At 31.4% G+C, this 14,566-nt stretch overlaps 1 pseudogene; it reads right to left on the reverse strand.

Moving 5' to 3' along the window:
- Window positions 1–237: 237 nt before the first annotated feature.
- On the reverse strand, window positions 238–6,310 carry LOC106403812 (annotated as a pseudogene).
- Window positions 6,311–14,566: the final 8,256 nt, after the last annotated feature.

Consider the following 14,566-nt stretch of genomic DNA (forward strand, 5'->3'; position numbering starts at 1 on the left):
GATTCAGAGTTTGAGGTTAAGGGAGATACAAGAGATCAAGTGCTGAATTTTCAAACAAGGCATTGTTCATGCTTTGTGTTTGATGTTGAGAAGTTTCCTTGTGCTCATGCAATTGCTGCTGCAAAGGCTGGAAACAAGCATGAAAATGATTATGTCGATGAGTTTTTCTCCAATGAAAGGTGCGTTCTCTCAGTCATTGTGGTAATACATTACCACGTTTATAAATGTTTATATAATTGATCGAATTTATAAGGTTTATAAACATTGTTCTACAACACTTCTTTTTCATTTTTCTTTCTTGGTTGTACTTTTATCTAATTCTCTTAATTTTCTTATTAGGTTTACACTAGCATACTCAGAGAGTGTATATCCTATTGGCGATAAAGCATATTGGGATATTCCTCCCCATGTAGCTTCTTTTGTCTGTCGCCCTCCATCTACACGCTTTCCTAGTGGCAGGAGAAAAAAAAATAGGATACCAAGTTTGTGGGAGTATGAAAAATATCGGCCCATATCCAAACCATCACCCAAGTCTTACAAATGTAGCAGATGTGGACAAAAAGGTCACAACAAAGGTAGTTGTGTAGTGCCTATTTGATAATAGCGTAATATAAAAACTTGTGTGCAACTGATTATTTTTATATGATGTTATAAGAGAGAATTGGAATCGCATAGCTTTTGGGGAACCTTTTATTATAATGCTTTATAAAGTTTACAGGTGTCTAATAGAAATTACGTTACTTATTATACGAAATGTGTGGTTACATTAACCACCCCTTATAAAACATTAGGATTCAGATTAATTGCAGAAATTATATGTTCTTTTGATATCTTAGCTTACCTGCATGAACATAAATTAAATACGTTTCCTTATCAAAAGATTAAGGTACAAACCAAAAGATATTTTCCTCATCATGGAGGATTAAGGTACAAGCCAAAAGATGTTCCTCATTGAAAACATCAACAAAAGATAACACTAAAACTGAAAAAGTTTCATTGATATTAGTTAAAAGCAATAAAAAAATGAAAGAGCTTCATTTCTTCAAATTCGCGATGCTTCTAATCGGCTTTTTTCAGATCTTCCAATACACGTCCTATCACATCAGCAATTGAATCTTCTTGTTTCTTTTGTCTTTTTGATTTGGAGGTGTCAACGTTAGGTTCCTTTATAACTATAACAATTAAGAAAATCAGAAATGATAATTGGATGTAGTCAATGAAATTTGAAAGAACATTTTATAAACCATTATACACAGAGAAATATTTACCTTAGTTACTCTTCCACGTTTCTTTGTAAACTTCATGTGCTTTTTAGATGCATCCTCATTCACTTCTCCATCCTTCAATTTTAATGACACAATATGTGAAGTTACATAGAGTATATTAAACATTTAAAAAGTCAATCAGTTTATAAAGACTTATAAATCAGCTTACTTCATTAGTTTCTGGATTTTCAATTTCTTTAGCACCGACGTCCACTTCTGCATCATCTTCTACTTGTTGTTGTACTTCACGTGGGGGTGTTACACCTTTCTTCATTCCCTAATATTACAAGACAAAAAAATAACTTAGCAATTTCGAATTTAATAACAGCCTTTGTAAATCAGAAATAATAATCAGAAAGAACATTTTATAAACCATTATACAAAGAGAGATATTTACCTTAGTTCCTATTCCACGTTTCTTTGTACCCTTCACGGAGTTTTTAGATGCATCCGCATTTACTTCTCCATCCTTCAGTTTGGATGACACAATAAGAAAAGTTAAAGAGTATATTAAACATTTAAAAAGTCAATCAGTTTATAAAGACTTATAAATCAGCTTACTTCATTGGTTTTTAGATTTTCACTTTCTTTAGCACCGACGTCCACATCTGCATTGACTTCTGTGTCATTCTCTTGTTGTTGTTCCTCTTCCTCTTGTGTATGTCCCTATTTCAATAAAAGGATTACATATTTATAATGATTTATAAATTTAAAACGATTATTCAGTTTATAAAGATTTATAAATCAGCTTACTTCATTGGTTTCTGAATTTTCACTCTCTTTATCACCGTCGTCCATATCGACTTCTGTATCATCTTCTTCTTCTTGTTCCTCTTCTTCTTGTGGTTGTTCCTATTTAAAAAAAAAAGATTACACAAAACGGTTGTTCAATTTATAAAAGGTTATAAATAAGCTTACTTCATTGACTTTTGATGTGTCACTTTCTTTAGCCCCGGGTTCGACTTTTGTATCATCTTCATCTTGATGGTCTACTTCACGTGGAGGTCTTACACCATTCTTCTTTCCCTAATATTACAAGACAAAAAAAAATAGCTAAGCAATTTCGAATTTAATAACAGCCTTATAAAATATCAAAAACACAATAACCTTAGCGATTTCCTGTCTTTTGGCATCTATATAATCTTGTAAAACTTATGTTTCATCAAGTTCTTAATCGGCATTCTGTCCATTTACCTGAAAAATTATATGTGAGCACACACACATTGTATTAAGAATATGGAGACGTTATAGATAACAAACCTTGGTTTTTGTGGTGGCTTCAGTTTCTTTTGACTTCTCAGTTTTCTGTTACAATTTAGAAGCATATGAATCTTTCTTTTCATTTACAACACGAAAAAGTATAGAAAATAGTTTACCTTCACTGTTTCTCCACGAATGTTCAAAAGACCTTCAAGGTACTTCACTTTTTCTTCAAGAGACACTACCTTCTTAGTGAGGAATTCAATCTTTTCTTGATCAGTTGCATCAATCCCAGGAGCAGAATTATTTTCGTCCACTTCAGCTTCAGCAACGGCAATGTCGACATTTCCATTGAGCCAATCTTGTCTCTTCAAACGATATCCTCTTTTGACAAGATCAACAACTCTTCCAAATTCACAGTCTACATCTTCAACCAAGTCGCTATGCAATTCGGGATCTCCAAGGATACATTTGACATCAACCTGACAAGTGTTTGCATATGATTAAACAATCGATAAAAGAAGAATGCAAAGATTAAAACAGTTTTATAAAACATTATAAAAGGTTACCTTCTCCATTTTGTCGAATCTGTTAACCTCTTCAATAGTAAGCGATTTGGTTTCTATCCAATGCAAGCACAAGGGAAACTTAATTTCATCTTTCCTAATACCAAAGAACGTGCCTAGTTGATTCACAGAAGATAACGCCCATAGCTGAAGTGGATATATAAAACCACAAATCGCATATTGATCTTTCTCCGTCAACTTTGTATAGGTAAAGCTCTCCACTTCTTTTCGTAAATAATCAAAGGCCAAATTTCCCCAGGGATACTTGCAAAACTCTTTGAAATTTCTAGCTCTAAGCAGACGCTCTTCTGGTATACTTGTCACTGGATTGCTTGCCATTAATATCCCTTCCACAAGGATTGTAGCTCCCAACCTTAATCTCTGATAAGTAGTAAGCTCTGTACTCTTTTTCACAAGTAGATTAAGCAAGGTGTTTAAAGTTTAATTCTTCTTCATCCATGGGTCTTTCTTCTTGTTTTTTGTTGCTGAAGTCTCCACTTCCTCTTCATCTTTGTCAACAACACAAGGCAGACCCGTTGCCAAGTGAAATTCTCTTAGAAAAAATCTCATTAGTTTTTCTCCAAAAGAAAACCACAAACCCTTCTTGCCTATATCAATTCTCCTTAAGAGTAAGTGATGAATCAAATGCCTTGAAAACACCATATGCTTCTGCCTCCTTCCCATCTTAATTACCGGAGCCAAAAATGAATCTTCAAGCTTCTTGAATTCTCTGCCCAAAACGTTTTCAACTGTACCAACCAACTTCAGGTTGGAGCGCTTGTTAATTCTATCCAATACGCCTCCATTTGTACCAGGTTCGGAGATTCTTTTTGGCAAAGCAATCTTATCATCAGATTTACTAATCGTTTCACCTGAAACAATTCAAAATGGTAATGTCAAAGATATGTTTTATAATGACTTATTAAAGTTTTGTTTATCAACACTTGTAAATCATAATAGATCAATCTAAAAGTGATGAACCACATCAATAACGAAAGAACTAGCAATGAAATATATCTCAAATGACAAAAAAAAAACCCTAATCTACTCTATTCCAAGTTACGACATACTAAACCTAAAGACCACAAACTCTAACAAAATTAGTCAAATATAACACTAATATCAATTACACATCTATTATAGGCAGAGCGAGAAGAAGAATCGCCAAGAAGACCAATAACATTACCGGAGTTAAGAGAAATCGATGGTAATTGAAAACCACCAGTGAAAAGTAGGTTTTTGTAATCAAAGAAATGGAGAACGGCGGAATATAAAAACAGATCAAAAGATGCGGTTGTGGATTTGTATCGGAACAGACGCGAACGGAGGAAGACGATGAAAGGTCCCATCTTTTTACCCTTAATCGTGACGGTTTTATTTTTAAGGTCCAATTTTGATTATCAATGTTTAAGGCCCAGTTATATATACGGTTTAACGCTTAGAAAACAATACTATGGTTTTGTAAACTATTATAGATTTACAAGCTCTTGTAAAGTATTTATATGCTCTTATAAATTATTTATTGGGCTTTATAAATTATTATATATAGATTCATAAGTCTTTATAAATTAATTATTGAAAAAATTTGTAAATCATTTTATACACATTTATAAATATTTTTAAATTATTTATAGGCCTTTATATATTACCTTATAACTTATTTCATAAATCTTCAAATCATTATAAGCCCTTCAAAATAATTGTCAAATTTGTAATATAGATTTAGAAGCCCTTGTAAACTATTTATATGCTCTTATAAATTATTTATTGGACTTTATAAATTATAATATATAGATTCGTAAGTCTTCATAAATTATTTATAGGCTGTTATAAATCCTAATTTACATTTTACCTCGTGGTATCTGTTGAGGGTCTATGATTGGAGTGGCTACATCAACCATCATATCATCTGATTCATGAGGTAATGGTAACTCCACTCCCTACACATCATTCATTAGTAAAAACATATAGTTTAACGATAAGAAAAAGAAGCCAATGACAACACACAAGGGGGTGATAGTTTAAAACTTACATCTACGGGTTCATGGTTTTGTGTTTCAGTCCCAGTGGCTTCTAAAAAAGAAGTGTTACTGTGGCTCTCTCGAGAGGATTTGATTTCGGTGGCATCATCATTCACCGTATCATCTTCATTGGATTCTAAAACAAGTGTGTTATTAGGCTCTCTTGAGCGGGTCTGATTGGTGTGGCATCATTATTTTCAAATTCCCTCTGAAAAAATGATGTATGAAGATTTTAAATTACATCAAAAATGAATACAACTTATGTGTGAGAAAATACCTCATGTGCTTTGATCCAACTACCACCACCTAGCCACTCTATTGACAGCGTAATCTCAGTATAATTAAAAATCGCATCCTCTTTTGTGGCAGCGAAATACACTTTGTAATTGTTTTCAAGGAGAATTTCCGTCACTCGACCTTTGCGCCACCCATGTGTAACAACCACTTCAACATAGTCGTTCAGACTGTACTATGCACAAAGATCTCGAGGAGGAGATGGCCTGATTTTCAAATATCAACTATTGAATGTTTTCCTTCCGCTTCATCACTCAAATTTTGTGAGATTGTACATCTTTTGATCAAAAAATTTCTTCTATCACCCCCTTGAATCTCTGTAATTACTAATGCTCGGACCCAAATTTTTTCCTTTTCACTTTCACTAATTTCACGGGTCATTTCCACCAACTTCCATGTTCTAAACATGTGTTGACTCAATACCTTCAATTCCAAAACAATCATATATAAGCTAAAGCCCTCAACAATTCAAAATTTTAGAACTTAAAACATACAAAGAAAACAATACCTTGTTTTTGCTTTTGACCCATTCGGAGCCGATCCAATCAGCATGAGGTCTTAGTTGGCTTCTGATGAATCTCATTATGTATGGTGGATCATCAAAGTAAACCAAAAAACTACCATCTGGCCTTTCAACTACGACAAGACCAGTCCACCAACCATTATTAAAATAAGCATCCACCACCGACCCTTCCTTGAATACGACACCCTCATTAAGACATTATGGCGGGACCGGCCGAATAAAACATCATTCAATAGTTTCCTTGCAAGGATTTACACCGTCTTCGTTGAACAAAGTTTTGTAACAAACCCGAAGCTTTTTTCCTTTCACTCTCGCCGGATTTTGCTCGAGGATAGCTCTAAACCAAGAACCTTTGAACCCATCTTCTTGAAGAGATACTTCTACTTCACAATCTTTGGCAATAGACAAAAGTTTTCCATTTTTCTTCAAATTCTTCTTCATTGGTTACTCCTGAAAAGGAATCGGAAATGCAGAGCACAAAAAAAAATCAAGAAAAGAAAAAAAGAAGGTGAATAAAGATCAAATGAACGACATGCATCCAACAAAATGAAACAAATTGAGATTTTAGATAAATCAATTAGGTTCCATACAAAAATTCAATTCGATTTTTGAGTGTATATACAAAAGCAAAGAGAAATTTCAACTTGATCTAAATTTAATATAAAAAGTCAAAAGAGAATACAGAGAATGTACTTGAATTAACTTTTACTAAAATCGATTCAAGTTGAATTGGAACTGAAACTGAAAAAGATTGAGATTTTAAGTCAATCAATTAGGTTCCAAACAAAAATTCAATTCAATTTAGATTGTTGATTCAAAATTGAAGATGAAACTCAATTACCTTTACCACGATAATGATTCAAAATGGGGAAGATCGTTGTGTTGATTCTTCTTCTTGGAATTTACGGACATTGAAAAGGATGAAGAAATGATAGAAAACAAGAAAGCAAAACAAACGTGTCGTAGTGGAGAGAATGAAGACGTGGCGTGAGAAGAGTTAAACTTACTGTTTTGCCATCCCTTTGGTAAATGATAAAAATAGATAAATTGTTGAGGTCCTGGGTCGAACCCGGGATTCCGTCTAAACTGAAATTTAAAGTAACCTCAACTTACCACTAGACCATATCACATACTCGTTACGGTTATCACGTTTTCTAGTATTGGTGTTTACATATCATTATTTTAGTATATAAATATTGTAAACTGATTTATAAGCATTTCTCTATTAGTTATAGACCTTTATAAATTAATTTTTATAGATTTATAAGTCTTTATAACTTTTAAATACACATTTATATATCCTAAACTCGATTGATTTTATAAGAGGTAAAAAACCAGTTTTATTTTTTATCTTATATAAATTTATACGCCCTTATAAATGATTTTATACAGATTTATAAATCATTTTGGTTGTTTATACGACTTTATAAACCTTAATTCTTTTTTGTTTATGAACTGATAAGCTCTTGAAAAACGATTTATAAGCCTTTCTATATTAGTTATAGACTTTTATAAATTAATTTTCACAGATTTATAAATCTTTATAACTTTTAAATACTCTTTTATATTCCTTAAACTCATTTGATTTTACAAGATGTAAAAAACCAGTTTTAATAAAGTTTTATAAAGCTACTAAGATATAAATTTTGTAATAAACCAATTGGTTTTGATTTTATAAGAGGTTATAAACTATTTTTAATAATGTGTTATAAAGCTACTGAAATACAAATTTACAATTTAACTTTCTAAATTAAAGCAAAGCCATAAATCCAAGTCATAAACTCATAATACTCATAATACTCAGAATTCTACAAACAAAGTTTACCAAACACTCATAAAACAGATAGTTGTTCACACATAACTATAAGCAAGTGATAAAGTTTTTGTTCATTCCCACATCAGTACTCATTGTAATTCCGAGAAGATATCAACTGCCAATTTTTCTCGAATGATTGCAATTTTTTCTTCATTCAGCTTTGTCAAGTCCACTATACGCATTGCATGGCACTCTATCAGCTTCAATGCATAAACTCCACTGTCTTCTATTTTAAGAACCTGAAACAAAAATGTGTTAGTAATATATTAGTCTTAAGAACATAGCAGATAAATTATAATATAAGTTATTTGATCTATGATACAAATCTAACATGAAGATTTATAAGCAGTTATAAAGATTTTACCTGTGGGAAACCTTCAGGTACAATTTTTATCGAGAACTTGCTTGTATCCATGCTGACATCTTTGAAGAAGTTGCGAATCATGAATGGGAGAGCCATCGCATATGCATTAACGTAAGGGACCAAACTCGCATCTGTGAACATCTTGCTGCACAATTGAATGTTGTGATACTTCTCTTCTCCAAGTTGACTACAACTCCAAGCCAATACTTCTCTGCTACTGCAATAGCCGAATAGAGGAAGTTGATATTCCTCTCTATGTTGTACTTGTCAAAGCCTGTTCCAAATTGGAAACCTTTCTTTTCATCTAAAAACTCATCATAAAGCTCATCTATTTCTTCAAGAAACTTCACTCTAACAACTAAGACAGTTTTGTTCAGAAACAAATTTGGATTGTTTATCTGTCTCATTTTCCGCAACTCAAAACCTGCTTCAATATGCTGAGACAAAAATAAAAAATACTCAGAAAAACGATCATATAGTTTTATAAAGAAGATTAATATAAATTTATAAGGGATTATAAAGAATTTTTGTTCACATATAGTCTAACCGTTTTTGAAAGCTTTTTTTCCGGAGTTTCAATATCTGATAACCACTTTGCGGTTACTATCTCTTGATTTATTCTCAGTTTCCTACTTTGGACACTCATACTTTTTATGTAGGTATCTAGTTTCACCTCATGAAATGTATAGTTTCTTATAAAATAAAATTTACTTTTTTTTGTTTGACATTTTCCATTCTCTCATCTTTTCTTTTCTTGTTTTATCAACTGACTCAAAGGGATGAAAAATCAGATGTTTCTTCCTTGCTCCTCTAAACGGTGGTTGTGTATGAATGAATGGTATTTAACATCTTTCACTTCTTCTTAGTGGAACATTATCTGTATCATCTTTAAACTTCTTTTGAAGTGGAGGCTCAACATCTTCGTTTACCTACAGACCAAAAAAAAAGTTTTTACAAAAGGTTATTATATCTATAAAATAAATCAATACTCATAAAGTTTGGAAAACAAACCTTACTGTCTTTTTGTATCAATCTCTTTTTAATTTTCATTAGAGGTTGGAAAACAGGAATCTCACAAACATCTCTCATAAGAATCTGATTCATGCAAATCGTTTTTATATAATTGTTTAAGAGGCTTTATCGATCATGAGATAGTTTATAAAGCTTTATAAAATACCTCATATGTACCCTTTCCACTATGACTTCCTTGGGAAAGGAGATCAAACTTATGAGACGTAAATGTTGGAGTTGGCGATGAAACCTTCAAACAAAATATCTGAAAATACATTAATGAGGTATACATTAAACTTTTACAAGGCCTTATAAAGTATATTAATTTTGTACCCTTGTATCAAAGTTTGGAGTATTGAATGTTGGAGTAGACGACGTAACCTACAAAAGAAATAAGAAATTCAATTTACCAAGCACTAAATCAAAAAATTTATAAACCTTTATATCCTATTTTAGATTTATACCTGCGACGTTTGTTTCAAGCAACTTTCTGATTCAAGTTTTTCTGTGTCTTCGTCTTGAGTGATTTTTTGTGTAGTCTCATTTTTCCCAAGAATATTCTCTTCTTCCCTTAGTGCTCTGTACCAGATTTCGCTTCTTCATCACATATATCTTCTTCATTTTCATCATCTAGTGCACTTCTTCCATCCCCAGAGTTTGCTTCTTCATCAATGGTATCTTCTTCATTTTCATCATCTGGTGCACTTTTTTTATCACCAGAGTTTGCTTCTTCATCAATTGTATCTTCTTCATTTTCGTAATCTTGTGCACTTCTTCTATCACCAGAACTAGCTCCATTCTCACAATCTTCTTTGTTTGGTGAACCGTCATTAAACTTCAAAAAAAAACAAGTGAAATCATTAGAGAGAAATAACACGTGAAATTTGATAAGTACTTGGTAAAATTCAATTGGTTACCTTAACTCCTAAAACATTCTGGATCACTACTACTCGCTTATCCAAATCACGAACCATTTGGATTAGCTTATCAAGTTTCTCGCTGTTAGACATGGAATGATCTTTATCTTTTCTTTGCTCCTTATCCTTTTGATACTTTTCATCTTTATTTTCCTCTTCATCTGTCTTTTCCTCTTCATCTTTATTTTCCTCTTCGTCTGTCTTTTCCTCTTCATCTTTCTTTTCCTCTTCTTCTTCACTATGGTTCAGATCTTCACCATGCTCTGCATCTTCGTCTTTTGTCTTGCGTTGTTGACCTATATCTTCTGTTGCAACAAACATATCCACAAAACCTTTCTCCCAATCGCTTCTCCTCATTTTGTATCCTTGTTGAACTAGTTTCACAACACTGTGAAAGTCAGCATCGTCGCTATATGTTGCCCCCACCAAATATTTGTATTCCTCAGCCAATCCAATCACTGTGCTAACCTCAGCATGTAGAATAAATAAAACAAATCTCTGTAAACCTCATATATATTAATTTATAAGTCCCTATAAAACTACATTTACAATCTTTTATAAACACACGTCACATTTACAATCCCTAAAAGACACCGATTTCTGGACCTTTTCAAGGAGTCTCTAGAAATCCACTTTCCAAACAATACAATACGAATATATTTATAGACGTTTATAAAAACTCACATTGTTTATCTTCTCCAGCTCTAACACTTCAGTTATTGTCGGAGTTCTTGTTGAGTCTCAATGTAGACACAACGGATCTGAAGAAGAGGATGTCTCGCATGGTTTTCTCAAAGATTTACCAAGCACATTCACTGATGACATTGGCCACAAATTTATGGCTAGTGCAAAACCACTCACTTCATAACTATCTCCTGTCCAGGAACTTGCACTCAAACTTTTTACACTTCTCATCAAGATGCTATAAGCAGTTTTACCCCAAGCCATCTTGGATAAGCGATAGTTCATATAATGTTGCAACCTGTCTCTCGGGATTTTAGAACTCGGGTTTTCTGCCAAAATTACCGCTTCTGTGATTATTGCTGTTCCAAGGGATAATCTTTCTAGTGTTGGCATGCTTCGTGCTTTCTCTTTAAACATTTCATACAACGTTCTCATCGTAAACTTATCATTCTTGCCCAGCATCCAAAGGTATGGCTTCTTCATTATTTTGAACTGCGGCTCTGTTATTGTTTGATCTTCCTCACAACGTAAGCTTGTTGTCAGATGAAATTCCCTTAGTGAAAACTCCATAGGCTGGTCCGAGAAAGTAAACCAGAGATCCTCTCCTTGCGTCAATACTCTTCGCTGCATTAGAAAATGGAACAACTCTTCTGAAAATTGAACCCTATTCCTTTTAACCACCTTCAAAATGCTCCCAATGTGAGAGTTCTCTATCAAAGAGAACTCTTCTTTTCCTAATATATCTTCTACGTTCTCGACATAATCAATCTTTGAGTGATGGATTATCGCTTTGGGATTATCTGGTGGTTCTACAGCTTCATAAACCCTCCCAAACAATCTCAAGGTTGTTCAAAACTCGTTGCTATCCAACTGCAATACAAAGACAACACTTCTTGAGTTCACGCATCTTATAATTACTTGAAACCCACATTTATAAAGGCTTATAATTTTTCAAAAAAACTCAATGTTCACTATCGCTACTCTTTCTCTTAGATCTAACTAGGAACATGACAATCTTCAACCAATCTTCTTCTATTTTCTTATAACAAAAATAACAAATTCAAAAAATGACTTGAAACAAACAAAAAGATACCCAAATTTAGGAACTTCTTGTAGAGAATCGTGAAGATGAGAATCATGAAGAGGAGAATCGTGAAGAGAAGACGACATTTTTGGGATGAGATTTTGAATCGTGTAGTGTGATTGTTATTCGTCGTCACTGGATGCTCTTTCCAGAGAGACGTCGTGACTAGTGAAAGAAAAGACCTTTTCTCGTCGTCATCGTGAGAATGACCGTCTTGAGTGTCACTCGATCTCGACGTCATCGCTCGATTTCGTCACCGTCGTCGCTCGATCTCGTCGCCGTCGTCGCGTTGCCGTCGCGTTGCCTTTCGAAGCTTTCTCTCGAGAGAGAAAGAGATAGGAAACGAGGTTATAATTGTGAGAGGGTTATTTTTGTCTTTTGCCTATTAATGATTTAGGTATTTCGGAAAATGTCCTCCTTCTAAGTGTATATATGAATAGTGGTACTAAACAAAGTGTAAAAGTAAAATTTCCCCATAGATAAACTTAAATCCCCTATATATTAATTGAGAAGCATTTGAAAAATTAGAACCTTAATTTTGTATTAATTAAAAAAAACCTCAAATCCTAGGTGGCACTCTAAATGCCTTCTAAATTCCATTTCAAAGAATTCTAGAGCATCTAATATAAAATATAGTTTAATCTAATGGTGTCACATTATTCCATAATTATATAACGCTAGAGAACATTATATTAACCTAAAATATATGAAATGTGCATTCTTTCCTTAAATAAAAGCTACGGAATTACATAATATGATTTACATATATACGAGAATTAATGATTATGAATAATAAAGATTTGATAACAATTTTTGCATCCTTCTTAATTTTTGTTTAAATTTATATTATTAAAAAAACTTAAACAATCACATTAACCATATAATAAAAAAAATTAGATTTTTTTTATATGTTATATTTTGAATTTTTTAAAACGACTTTAAATTACAAAAATGAGAAAACCTTTATATGTTATATATATTTTTTAAACGACTTTAAAATACAAAAATGAGGACACCTTATATGTTATATTTTTCTTATATGTTAGAATTTTCTTATATGTTATATTTTGATTTTTTTTAAAACGACTTTAAATTACAAAAATGTAAGTTTTCCTTAAGTATACGACTAAAAACATTAAAATGACATGTATCAATTCGATGGTTGATTTGAAAGCTTTCAAAACCATATGGAAAATAAAAATCAAAATAATTCAACTGTGAAAACAATACTGTTCATTTTTTTCAAGAATGTGTTTGCTGGAAAAAATAAGGTTTTTATGTCATAATTTGTTTAATGTCCACTAGAGAACATTATATTAACCTAAAATATAAGAAGTGTATATTCTTTCCTTAAATAAAAGCTACAGAATTACCTAATATGATTTACATATATATGACAATTAATGATTATGAATAATAAAGATTTGATAACAATTTTTGCATCTTTCTTCATTTTTGTTTAATTTTATATTATTAAAAAATAAACAATCACATTAACCATATAATAAAAAATTAGATTTTTTCTTATATGTTATATTTTGAATTTTTTAAAATGACTTTAAATTACAAAAATGAGGAAAATTTATATTTTTTAAAAAAAAAACGACTTTAAAATACAAAAATGAGGACACCCTTATATGTTAGATTTTTTCTTATATGTTATATTTTGAATTTTTTAAAACAACTTTAAATTATAAAAATATAAGTTTTCCTTAAGTATACGACTAAAAACATTAAAATGACATGTATCAGTTCGATGGTTGATTTGAAAGCTTTCAAAACCATATGTAAGTTAAAAGTCAAAATAATTCAACTGTGAAAACAATACTATTCACTTTTTCAAAATTGTGTTCAAGGAAAAAATAAGGTTTTTATGTCATAATTTGTTTAATGTCCACTAGAGAATATTATATTAACCTAAAATATAAGAAGTGTGTATTCGTTCCCTAAATAAAAGCTACGAAATTACCTAATATGATTTACATATATATGACAATTAATGATTATGAATAATAAAGATTTGATAACAATTTTTGCATCCTTCTTCATTTTGTTTAATTTTATATTATTAAAAAAAATAAACAATCACATTAACCATGTAATAAAAAATTAGATTTTTTCTTATATGTTATATTTTAAATTTTTTAAAATGACTTTAAATTACAAAAATGAGGAAACCTTATATGTTATTTTTTTTTTAAAAACGACTTTAAAATACAAAAATGAGGACACCTTATATGTTAGATTTTTCTTATATGTTAGATTTTTTCTTAGATGTTATATTTTTAATTTTTTAAAACGACTTTAAATTACAAAAATGTAAGTTTTCCATAAGTATACGACTAAAAACATTAAAATGACATGTATCAATTCGATGGTTGATTTGAAAGTTTTCAAAACCATATGGAAGATAAAAGTCAAAATAATTCAACTGTAAAAACAATACTGTTCACTTTTTTCAAGAATGTGTTCGATGGAAAAAATAAGGTTTTTATGTCATAATTTGTTTAATGTCCAATCCGATCAACCCATGATGTATTAATTATAGTTTTGTTCCATTATTTTTAATAAAAATTGATCCGTTCCATCGGAAAGAAATTATATAATAACAATAAAAAATATTTTATATATATAAATAAAATGATCACATATATAAAAAAAACTATCGATAATATATACAAATAAACTCATTATGCGTAAAGTGCAGGTCTTATCCTAGTGTTTTATTAATCTGTGTGTCGAAGCCTAGAACCACAGGTAAAATGAAAACGGAAGGGGTACTTGTTATTTTCAGATTCTTAAATAAACGTTTAAACGCCTA

The sequence above is a fragment of the Brassica napus genome, chromosome C6 (genome assembly GCF_020379485.1).
Source record: "Brassica napus cultivar Da-Ae chromosome C6, Da-Ae, whole genome shotgun sequence".
NCBI classification, from domain to species: Eukaryota; Viridiplantae; Streptophyta; class Magnoliopsida; order Brassicales; family Brassicaceae; genus Brassica; species Brassica napus.